This window comes from Amblyomma maculatum, chromosome 1, assembly GCF_055883805.1.
Source record: "Amblyomma maculatum isolate TAMU_Amacu chromosome 1, ASM5588380v1, whole genome shotgun sequence".
In the NCBI taxonomy this organism is placed as follows: domain Eukaryota; kingdom Metazoa; phylum Arthropoda; class Arachnida; order Ixodida; family Ixodidae; genus Amblyomma; species Amblyomma maculatum.
Window position 1 is genome coordinate 371,922,152 of NC_139344.1, and position 12,442 is coordinate 371,934,593.

Here is a 12,442-nt window from a genome sequence, read left to right on the forward strand (position 1 = left end):
AGCGATTTCCATCCACGGACTTCGGAAACGGACCTACGAGGTCAATGCCTACTTGATCAAACGGTGCTGTCGGGGTCTTCACAGGGTGCAGCAAGCCAGACAGAGTTGCAGTTGGACGTTTGTGGCGTTGACATTGTTTGCAACTGGCAACATATTGTTCAACCATCGAGCGCATTCTGGGCCAGTAAAATCTTTCTTGAGCACGGTGGAGTGTTCGAACCGATCCCAAATGCCCAGAAGTTGGATCATCATGCATAACACGCAATACGTCCGTGCACAACGTCTTGGGAACTACGAGTAGGTATCGCTGGCCGACAGGCGAATAACTCTTTTTCCATAGGAGGCCATCATGCACACAAAAACGGCTTGTAGGTACGTTGGCTTGGGCAAAGAGAGGCTGCAGACTGGTATCATTTTGCTGTTCCGTTTTGAAAACATTCGTGTCGGGGAACGCTGGCTCGAGGGTCGATATATAATTGTCGAAATCGTCGCTTTCAGGTCCAGTCGTGGCCATTGGCATCCTAGAAAGACAATCTGCGTCTGCATGACGCCTCCCGCTTTTGTAAACCACGGCAAAGTCATATTCCTGTAACCGGAGGGCCCAGCGTGCGAGGCGACCACATGGGTCTCGAAGGTTCCGCAACCAACAGAGTGAATGATGGTCAGTTACGATAGTAAACGAACGTCCGTACAAATATGAACGGAAACGCTGCACAGCGAAAACTACAGCTAGGCATTCCTGTTCGGTGACTGTGTAGTTTCGCTCCGGCTTGCTCAGGGTACGACTTGCGTACGCGATAACATGCTCTCGTTCATTGTGCCGTTGGACAAGGACTGCACCAAGACCGATTCCACTAGCGTCCGTGTGTACTTCTGTCATTGCAGTAGGATCGAAGTGACGTAAGATGGGTTTCGATATTAAAAGAAACTTCAGTTGACGGAATGACGCGTCGCAGTCTGGTGTCCAGTTAAAAGTAGAGTTTTTGTGGAGAAGGCACGTCAATGGGTAAGCAACGTCAGCAAAGCGATGTATAAAGCGTCTAAAATACGAGCACAACCCTAGAAAACTGCGCAACTCCTTCACTGTCTGCGGTGGTTTAAAAGACTCAACAGCGGCAGTTTTCTGGGGATCCGGCATTACACCATCACCATTGACAAGGTGTCCTAGCACCACCGCTTGGCGCTCTCCAAAGCGGCACTTTTTGGAGTTCAGAATTAGGGCGGCGTTGTGCAGACAATTCAAGACACGTACTAGACGGTCATTGTGTTCTTGGAAGGACTTCCCAAATATGACGACATCGTCCAGATAGCAAAGACAAATGTCCCATTTTAAGCCGCGCAAAACTGTATCCATAAAGCGTTCAAATGTGGCTGGCGCATTACACAGCCCGAATGGCATAACATTAAACTCATAAAGGCCATCTGGCGTTACGAAGGCTGTTTTTTTCTTATCCGCAGGGTCCATTGGAATTTGCCAGTAGCCAGATCTGAGATCAAGACAAGAAAAATAGGACACACCAGAGAGGCAGTCGAGGGCATCGTCTATGCGAGGAAGAGGATAGACGTCCTTTTTCGTAACAGAATTTAGACGCCGATAATCGACGCAGAATCGCCACGAACCGTCTTTCTTGCGTACAAGAATAACAGGGGCAGCCCAGGGGCTAGATGACTCCTGTATCACCTTCTTCCGTAGCATGTCCTCCACTTGCTCATGAATGACTTTGCGCTCAGATGGGGACACGCGATATGGCTTTTGACGAATGGGACGAGCCGAACCAGTGTCGATGCTATGATGGGTCCGATGTGCACGGCGAGAGGTTGGTCCAGCTGTTTCAGAAAAGTCAAACATAGGCGAAAAAGGTAAAAGAATATCCACAAGAGTACGGCGTTGAGGTGAGCTGAGATCGGCGCTGATCGTGCGGATGATCGAAGTTTCATCAGCAGGCAGAGGTACGGTGGCACTCGTAGCATCTGTGACCAAAGCAACGACGTGGGGCGCATCGGGTCCACAGGAGGCAAGCTTCAATCCCGTTGGTAAAACTGCGGGCTCGGACGATGGATTGATGGTCCATAACGAGGCACTACCGTGATGCACGGATATCATACAGTGAGGGAATTACGTTTTTCTTCAGGCATGCTGAGTGAACTGGGTGCACCATGGCCTGGAATGAAACCTTCTCAAGAAGTGGAACGGACACGGGGATGAACATGACAGACAAGGGTGGTGTATCTTCGGTAATACTAAAAACTGTTTCTTCATCACGGCCACTTTCAAAAAGTGTCGTCAGATGCGAGCCATCAAAATGAACCTCTTGACTTCGGCAGTCCACGGTAGCGCCACAAATCTTCAAGAAGTCCATTCCTAAAATGATGTCATGCGTAGAGTGGGGTAAGACTACGAATTCGGCTTGAAAAATTGCACCACCCACAGACACTTGCGCACTACACACACCCAGTGGCCGCAACGCCTCTCCACTCACGCCACAAAACGTTGAAGCACGGTCATATTCAAACATTACTTTGCGTCCCAACAAGCGCCTAAACTGATTACTCATCACAGACACAGTCGCACCCGTATCCACCAAAGCTAATGTATGCACACCATCAATAAACACACGAATTTTGTTTTTGAGCATTATAGTTGGAGGGATGTTGGCACATAGCACATTTCCAGCGGCCTCACCCCCATTGGTCGCGCTGGTTAGTTTTCCTGCTGAGGATGCTGAGGCGACATGGGGCGCCGTCGTGGTGATGGAGAACGACGTGCACGGAAGGCGGGTGGTGGAGTAACACTTCTATCAGATGCAGGGGAGTGGTCGCGGATATTCTGGTTATGGATGTTGCGGTAATACCCACGCTGAGTATTTGATTGTTGAAAAACGGGATTGCATTGCCGATTGTTGGGTACTGTTGGAAGCGCCGGACGGTTATAGCGAGGTAGGAACCTACTGCGGCAGTATCTGGCGATGTGACTTTCGACGCCGCAGCGGTAGCATATCGGCGGGGAAGGTAGAAAATGCTGTTGCGAATAAGAGCAGGGAACAGCTGGGTGCGTCGTAGGTCTGGCTGAATGCTCATACTGCTCAGGAATCCTGGTAGATCGAATGGAAGATCTATGGGCACTTGAGGCGACGTCATACCTTGGGGCGTCAGGCACCGTCGCATTCCGGTTGGCGAAATGCATAGGAGGATAGTCAATGGAAGCTGCAACTTCAGGAGCTTGTGGGAAAGGCTGAACGGTAATCGCTTGTGGTGGTGAAGCCGGCCGTCTAGATACCCTCTGGACAGAGACCTCAGCAGATTCGTGGAGTGGAAGTGGGTTGAGCCGCAGGAGTTCTTCCCGCACGATTTGCCGGATCGTCGACGGAAGATCTAGTTGGGCGTGGTCATCAAGGCTGGCCACGGTAGGCACGTTGGCCAGCCGCCCAAATTTTGGCACAATACGATGCGTTTTCAGAGCTTGAAAAGCGCGGATGTGTTTAATGACATCGGAGACGGTTTCAAGGCTGTCTTTGGCGATTAAAGAGTTGTACACGTCAGCCGCGATACCCTTCAAAATGTGGCCCACTGTGTCTTCTTCGGGCATGTTGGAATTGACACATCTGCACAATCTGAGGATCTCTTCTGTATAAGTGGTACAAGTTTCATCCGGCAATTGAGCTCTTTGGGCAAGGGTCTGCTCAGCCCGCTTTTTGCTCGGTACAGAGTCACCAAAACGCTGTTTGATCTCGGTGGCAAACCGTTCTCAAGTTGTCAAATTGTCCTCGTTATTCTCGAATCATGTCATCGCCGTGTGAGTTAGAAAGAAGACGACATTTGTGAGCATGGTGATAGGGTCCCACCGGTTGTACCGACTAACTCGTTCATAATGAAGTAGCCACTTCTCAACGTCCTCACCTTCCTTTCCTGTAAACGGTCGTGGTTCCCGGTAAGGCTGGCAGGGAATAGAGCTGGAGGGGGCAGGCCTGTCACCAGCCTGGCTTGCAGCGTCGCGGCCGGCACGGTTAGAATCGGTGTGGTCCATGATGTTTGGAAGCGGTGGCAGTCCAGCAAGGCGGCGACTACGTCGAAACTCCAGTTGTTCTTACTGCGCCGTACTTGGGGATCGAACGGAGCACCTCCCACCAAGTTGTTACGATGAAATAGCAAAGGGGTGTTTATTTACAGTGATATGGCAGTGGGATAAGGTGAAGCCTACTAGCCCCTGGCACAACGCTTCGTCTTCCTCTTCTGTCCCACCATCACCATCCTTCATCGTCGTCATTAGCGTGACAATATCAATGAATGGTATTGCATATTTTGTATGCCTGGAGCATGTCATATCCCATCCAAGGCTTCATCTTGGAACACTTTTAGCTTGATTTGAGCAATAATAGGCCTAGTACAGCTCGATTGAGAATTGGCTTAGCCCCTGTCAACAACGGGTTGATGTTCTCGACGCTGCCGTCGCCAATTCCAAAAACGGGTTTGGCCCACTACTGAAATTTGAGACACCCACCCCTAAAATTGACTGCGTAGTCAGGCAATTCAACTGACCTACATTCAGAACCGTCTTGGACGACTTACCTCCGATATCTACCTGGGCAACACCCAAATTTTGGGTGGCATACGTTCCTATTTATTCTGTTTAATCCGAAAACGAGTTGATTCGTATTCAAAATCGTTTTCCCCACTCATAAAACAGACTTGCCCACCAACGAAAACTAGGTATCCATTTCCGAAATTGGGTCGGGAAGTCCTAGGATTTGAAAAAAAAAAGAAGGAATTTGGACGCTTTTCTATGGTACTATAGGTATACGTTGTCTAGCGTGTCATAGCATACATATATTCTGTAGTGACCCCACGAAAACACTACTTTGTAAATAAGTAAACAAATAAGAACGTAATGAAAATACATTCACACGTACAGATACAGGGTGTCCAAGCTAAGATGCACCGCTATTAAAAACATCGAAATATTCTTCCTAAACTGAAACCAAATGAGTGTTAAGAGCCCTGTAAAGTATAAACTGATATTTTTCCTTCCAAGTATTTTAATGATTACACAACATTGGCTCAAGTTCTTAAATACCTCTTTAATCGCTCAGGTACGAACAGGAAAGTTGAGTGCCGCGGCAATAGTGCAACCTGGGTGTAGGTAAAAAGGTCCCCGGAAGATACGGCCCCCGGAAAGAAGGTCCCCAAGGCAGGAATGCGACCTAAGAATAAATTCTTCTGAACTTCACATCGTAATAAATTCCCATTTTATGCCATTCTTTCTTGGCCTTGAGATAAAGGTAATCATTATTTGGGACCTGGACCCTCTGGGTGCCCGATATATTTACATGCACTGCGAAAACGCAGGGCGAAAGAGCCATCTGAGTCTTGATACGTTGCTTGGTTTCGAGCTCAGCAGTTCGTTCAGCAATCATTAAGAAGGGTGTAATCAGCTCGGCAATGTTACCCGCTCAAAAAGGCGTAAGCGGCTTGTAGAATGGTAAACTTAGAGAACCGCTTAAAACAGAAGGCTTCTCTATAGAACAGCCTCAAAAAGTAGCAGTAAGAACTTTATTAAAACAAAAGAGTTTGGGGCATGCATGTCTAAAATATAAAAACCCCAGTGACCTCAGAAACCTTCCAGTGACGAGGTTCAACCCTTCTGATGATTGTGTAGAATCCTTGCTGCACTTCCGCTGATAATGGCTATGTTATTGGGGAAGGCCGCCGTGGCTTAACCGGTCATTGACCATCGTCACCCTAACGCATCGCTTCAAGCTTCTGGTTCAATAAAACTGGTGATCAGCTCGCATTTTCCCGTAAATAAGGCGAAGACGAGGCATTGCCAGTGTGTTACTACTGCGTCATTTTTTTTTTTTTTTGTTATGAACGCCCCGCATCAGATCGATGTTCCGTAATCTCCAAGCCGAGAGGTGGAAGCGCTATAGCATACACCATCGTACGGGAAACACAGTCCCCGCTTGGGGACATTTTTTCCTACTCCGCCAATAGGGACTTTTTTTTCCGGGGCCGTTTCTTCCGGGGCCATTTTTCCAGGGGACATTTACTCCCAAGCAATTTTTCCAGGAACCCAGTGCAACCTATATGTTTCAGGTTATGAAGTTTGCAGAGGTCACGTGAATGCAGGTAGCGCAACACCGGGTTAATTGGAGGAATATGGGAGAGGCCCTCGCTCTACTATTGGCATAGTCCAGCTGAGGATGATGATGATAATGATGGTGTGTTTTAATTGAGGAAGCCCTAGCTTTGCCATTTGCATTCGCCAAAAGGAAAGCCCACAAACATTTCAATATACCACATGACTGTTCGCGCCATCCGTCCAAAAGCGCCGCCATTACAGCGGTGTCATCCGCGACTGCATAAAGCGCTGACATATTTGCGCCTTCTGTGGTGACCACAACTTTGCGTTTGCGCTCGTTAGAAGATAAGGGCCAAATATATGTAGCCGACGCGCCGGAAGGGCATGCTGTTAGTAGTCCTTGACGCGTATCTCGGGACCAGCAGCAAAGAGAAGCTCTGTCGTGAGCAGCGCACAAAGGGTGGACTCGGCAGCGTTTACCAGTCACCATCGAGATCTCGACAAGAACAACGCAGTCCGGCAGCCTAAGTCACGACTGCGAATGGCTGATAAGGCAGCAGATTATGAAGCGCCAAGCGGAGATCTGACTCGAATCACGTGGCGTCCCCTCGCCACTTTGCCCAAGCCTGTGCGCGCAGATTGATTTGCTGAATATTTTATTGCCCATCCGCTGTCGCGACGTTCGCTGCTGGTAGAGATCATGCACCGGTCTTGTTAGATTATAGGTGACGACAGTATTACCAAGACACGGATGAGAGCGCAGTAATCGCGGCGCCTAGAGACGCATGGAGAACTCGCTATCGCGTGGTATTTTTAAACTTCGCAGATTTTATTTTTCCCGAATAAGAACGGCTATGCTATAGCTATACGGAAGAAACCACTGTGGTCTGACTACCTTTGTGCCACTCTACAACTCTCCTATTCCCTCCAAAACGTTTGAAGATATATTTAGAAATTTTGGCAAATAATGTCGACTAATTATTCAATTTGGCGGAAGGAAAAAATTTACTAATGGGTACCTCAAATAAACCTTAACGGCATCATCTAGATTTCAATGCCAATGTTTCCTTAAGTTCTTTAGAAAACTTTGGCCCCTCTAAACCTGGACACTGTATAAATGCTCGCATACATTATGCATAAAACATGCCAACAGTTTTATGTATGTTCCAGAACTGCGACAATTTAAACTCCTACTTAAACGCTAACTGCCGCTCCTTGACATACTGTTCTTGTGCGTTAGTATCGTGGTCTCATTTCGGCGCAACACTTGCTGTAAGGTGTGTGCGTATACCCATGAGTGTTCTCTCCTCCGCCACCTACAAGAGACCCTGATGGGTGCGCTACCAGGCATCCAACGGTAAAAATGAATCTTCCATCTACATTCCTCCATACGTTACCCACCTACCCACCATCGCATTCCGCTGAGGCCTGCATTTCAGAAGTTTCCGCCAAGGAGAAGCCTGCCTAGAGCAACGGAAGGGAAATGCGAGAACGACATGAAATTCAGACATGCTGAGGCAGACAATTCCTTGCAAACGCAAAGCGTAAAACCAGTACTGCTAAGGAACGTTTTTCGTATCACGTTCTGTGGTGGCTGATGCATAAGAGCCAGTCCATCAGGGCAGCATTGACGATAGTGTTGGCCATCGAGCACAAAAACGCACTCTCTCCTGGTGACCTGTGACAGTCGCTTGTTTGACGCCGCCTTTACTGGTCGAAGTTGGTTATAAAACAATGCAAAGTAGATTTTTATCAGCGTCATTAGCCCAAATTATGGGCTCGTAGGTTGTTTAACAGACCTGCTGATGGCAATATTCGGCAATGTTTTGAATCATGCAAAAATTCTGGTGAACGTTTGATGACTGGAAGAATTTGGGCTCAGTGAATTAATGGCCGCCTCGCCAACCCGAGCCTAGGGTGTTTTTTTTTTTTTTCTAAGTTCAAGAACCCATCAAAGCAGCTTAAATAATGATGTCCAACTGGGGCACCTACCCTACATAATACTGAAGTCATCCGGGCAACTACGGTCGTAGGACATTGAACTTCCGAGAATCTAGCGACTGTCACCGACGGCGTACATTGCGCAGTTACGCCGAAACGGGTTATTTTAGATCCAGATATGTTAGATTCACAACTACGGTAACACTCTGTTCCCGGTTATGAAGGCACGCCCATAAGTTCCGAGAAGCAGCTGTTACTGCACCTTTCCGCGTATTCCTAATTCGCAGTGTCAAATCTCAGCATCACGTAAATAAAACATCAATGCAATATTAAAAATATTCAGGAAAAAAAAAATGTGCTTCTCTATAAAACTCAAGATAGAGTTAACCATCTCCAGCTGCAATTCAAAAGTATGGTATTCTGCGAAATACTGCACTTTTGGCTCCTGAAACTCGCTAACACTAAACTGCTTCGAAATAACCAGGCAGAATTTGCGTGCAACGCATGGTATAGGGAACCTGCACTGCTGAGGTGACGCTACAGTTGTCCAGCAACTTGTCTCAAAAATGCTGCTGTTAACCACTTCGTTCGCGATAAACGACCGAGCATATTCAGCAGCGTTATAGATACGCGTGTGACAGCCCAAGCGCTCTGGATGTAGCCCAGTTATCTGACACACGCCATGCAAAGCTTCGACAGAGCGTGCTGTCTGATCCCTGTAAGCTCATACAGGTGACGTAGGGCGTCTACGAAGGTGACTTTAACATCGTGAGCAAAAGTCGGGAGAGCACGGCTTCGGCAGCCGGAGCGGCTGCGGGGACTCACCGCATCGCTGCTATCTCGCTTGCTTCGAGAGTGCCCGGCGTGACGCAAGACTTTCCCTCGCTCTCAGGCTGGCGCTTATCATGCCACGCTAGAAGTTTGCCAGTCATGATAAGCGCCAGACCGAGAGCGAGGGAAACTCTTGCGTCCCGACGAGTACTCTTGCAGCGAGCGAGCAGCGCAAGATAGCAACGACGCGGTGCGTCCCTGCAGCCGCTCCGGCCGTCGAAGCCGTGGTCTCCCCACTTTTGCGCACGATAGTACTTGGTCTTCTCACTAGGTTTGGTGTTACGGCACAACGATCGATCCCGCAAACTTCATTGTAGGTTGCCTATAGCATAGATCGTTCAGCTGCTTAAACTGATAAAACCGGCCAAAAGTGATTTTTTTTTTTTAAGGCAAAGTTCACATTTGCCCTATAAGTTTTGCACAGTTCTGTCTTGCTCTCGAACTGGTCAGAACCATTGAGAATGGATTCAGCTAGAACAACTAAAATGAGAATGAATTCATTCAGAAAAGGATTCACAATGTTGCAATTGCGTCCTCATTTTGCTGCAGTTCCAGGCGCACGATTGTTACATTAAAAAAAAAAGTATTTCTTAAGGACAGCATCAGTGCGAAGAAAAAAATTAGCAAGAAAACAGAAATAACCAAAACACACTACCGTACAAATACGCGTTGACAACCACGCTACGTCAACAAGACAAACCTCAGCAAAAATATATAGCAGATTTTTTAGTCCCGAATAGGGACATATGAAGCTGTAATTCAAAACGAACCAAGCTCTCTGTCTTTATCCGCGTGATTTCGATAAACTTCTCTGTGAAATTGTTTTTCTGCTTGAGCACCTACATGATCTTACTTGAGTGCATAACGGTACATAAGGCGAGTTTCAACGAAGTCTCTGTTCATTTCACAGCGTTTGATTCCCGTGGTATCAAGCCATAGTTATCTATTAAACGTTGCATCAACTCTTTACCCTTCTCGTGCAACTGGCTGCGCCTTCCTCTACACTGTTGCCAAAGGTGTGTCATTTCAACCTGCTCAATCATCTACCCTTAAGTTTTCCAGGTAACAGAGCTTCTTAATGCCCAATCTGAAGGTAAGAAGTAGCTCGTGCGAGACTCCTCATACAGGTAGGCGCGTGGCACACAAATAGATAAACAACAAGGTTTTGCGAAGTTTCCATGATTGAGAGGAGCAACCAGTGTTCATTAAATATACTTCGAAGAAAAGCTGCGCAACTAACTAGGTGCACGAAAAGTAGGTATGTCATAAAGAGGCAGAAAAAAACGCTTCTGAGGATGAACACAGGAACTATCATTCCTGTTACACATGAAGTCATGCATTAAAAAATCACGTTTATTGATAGACACTCAGCGTATCATGTGCATACATGCACGATGCGAAGGAAGCGCACAACATAAGCTCGTAGACAAATCAGAGTAGCAAAGCAAATCAGATCGTTCACAACCCTTCACTGATAGACTCGGAAGCCAACAGATGAAGACAGAAAAGTATGCTTCAGCTTTATGTGCTGCATCTAGTAGTTTTATGAGCATTTTTCGCGAAACAGGAGAGTGCAAATATACTTACAAATGTCACATATCCCTGCGGCACGAATATGGAGCACTGAGCGAATGGGAGGACATAGTGGAGGCTGATGCTACTCGTCGCACCAATAAAACGTAACCTCCCAGATTGGTTTCGAAGCTGCAAGCACAACACACGGCAACCATCCTCGGAGAATGCACCACTGGACTGGAGTAAGACACGAACAAGCTGTAACCGCATTGGGTCTGCAGGTTTTTCCCTGAGGCGCCACGTGACACAACTTATCACAGTTGTCCAATCTCTGCCGCCTCAATTTGGTTTCGACGCTGGCTGCGACTGCGGTAAAGCTGGCTGGATGACGCGTCTGTTTTCTTTACGTTGCTTATCGCTAAGCGTGATAACAAGGATTAGACGGTCGAATGAACTCGGTCATGAAGATGCAAGGTATAGCCGCTTCGGCATGAAGTCCGTGGTTGTGGTCACCGTTTCGTTTGTATGAGCGTGAAATCCAGCGGCCAGCAAAAAAATAAAAAAAAAAAAAAAAAAAAGAAAGAAAGAAAGAAGGAGAAAAAACCGGCGCTAGACGGGGATCTTGGGACTGCCTCGAGAGACATGGCTGTTGTTGGCGAAATCAGGAGTAGGACACGCCACTTCGCTTGAATTTCAATTAAATTTACTGTTGCACAAGATGTTTGGGGCTGCACGGAAGGTTACAACGATCAGGACCAGTGAGAACGCCACGCGTTATTATGACTGTGTTCTTATGCTCCGGTAGACCACGCCGTCAAAATGGGCTATGGCCATATTTATGTTGTTAATGTATTCGTATTTAGCTCAGATCGCTCTTAGTTTTAATAGTGCTGGAAAAAAAATTCTAAACCGAAGTTTCAGCGCAACAGGAGGCTGAAATGAACTGATGCATTAGAGTGAAAACCTCTTGCACATGTAGCATTGTGCTTTGCTTTATCTTTAACATTAACGAGTACTTACTCTTTCCATTTGCTCTCCTCCTCCACTGACGCATAATTTGTATTTTAAATGAAGAGAGAAGGCATGCATGCGTGCGCTTCTGGGACATTTGCGAGTGGCGATAGCACAGCATTGAGGACCGGGGAAAACGCAAACCGCCAAAAATTAGGGCATTTTATTTGCGTGTGAGTTTCGGGACGCGCTTCATTCTATTGCCGCATCATTCGCAGACATTAAGACAAACTTGGCAACGTTTTTTTTATAATCCAAATGGTTTATTGGCACAGGTGTGATAAGTGGAAGAAATTCGCCAGTGGTCAGGCCTTGCGTGTATTACGAGGCGACAGATAAATCCGTATTCTGTTCCCTCCGACTATTTCACTCCTGAGCACTGCTCGGGCCAAATGAACAGCAAGTTGAATTTGCCGACAATGCCTCAGGCATAAACTGCGACCGCACAAGAATGTACCCACTTATCACGCATATATTTGTATCCTCTACGTGTATGTTTGTAAAACTTATCATGCGCATACTTCTCGGTTTAACTGAAAATACCTCCAATGCTTTTAGACATGCTAATAAAATACTCTACATCTAGGTGGTTCACTTGTTAGGGCGCTCCTAATGCTGAGCCCACGGAAGCGAGTTGGATCCCGGGGCCGACGCTAATCTTAATTGAAAGTGCGCGTCTACTGTGCGATGTCAGTGCGGGTCAAAGGAACCCGCGTGACCGAGATTACCGGGTCTCTCAATTATGATGTCTCTAAGACCTTATGTCGCTTTGGGATGTTAAGCCATCAATTACAATAATGAAATCCCGCGACAGAGCGCTCTGACGTGTCAATATAACAGCCTGCGGGGCAAGTTGATGCTGCATAGTACCCAGAAATGTGGCGCAACAAATAGAATACGGGAACACGAGAAGTCCATAGAAAATGAGAAGGGGTCAAATTTACCCCTGCATTGTCAGCAAGTGCAAGTGTTAGCCATTGTTTAGCAGGCCTAATATTTTAGGGAAGAGTCGGGACAAGATGGCCCGCGAAATTTTAGAGGTGTTCTGGATACAGAACCAAGAAGACA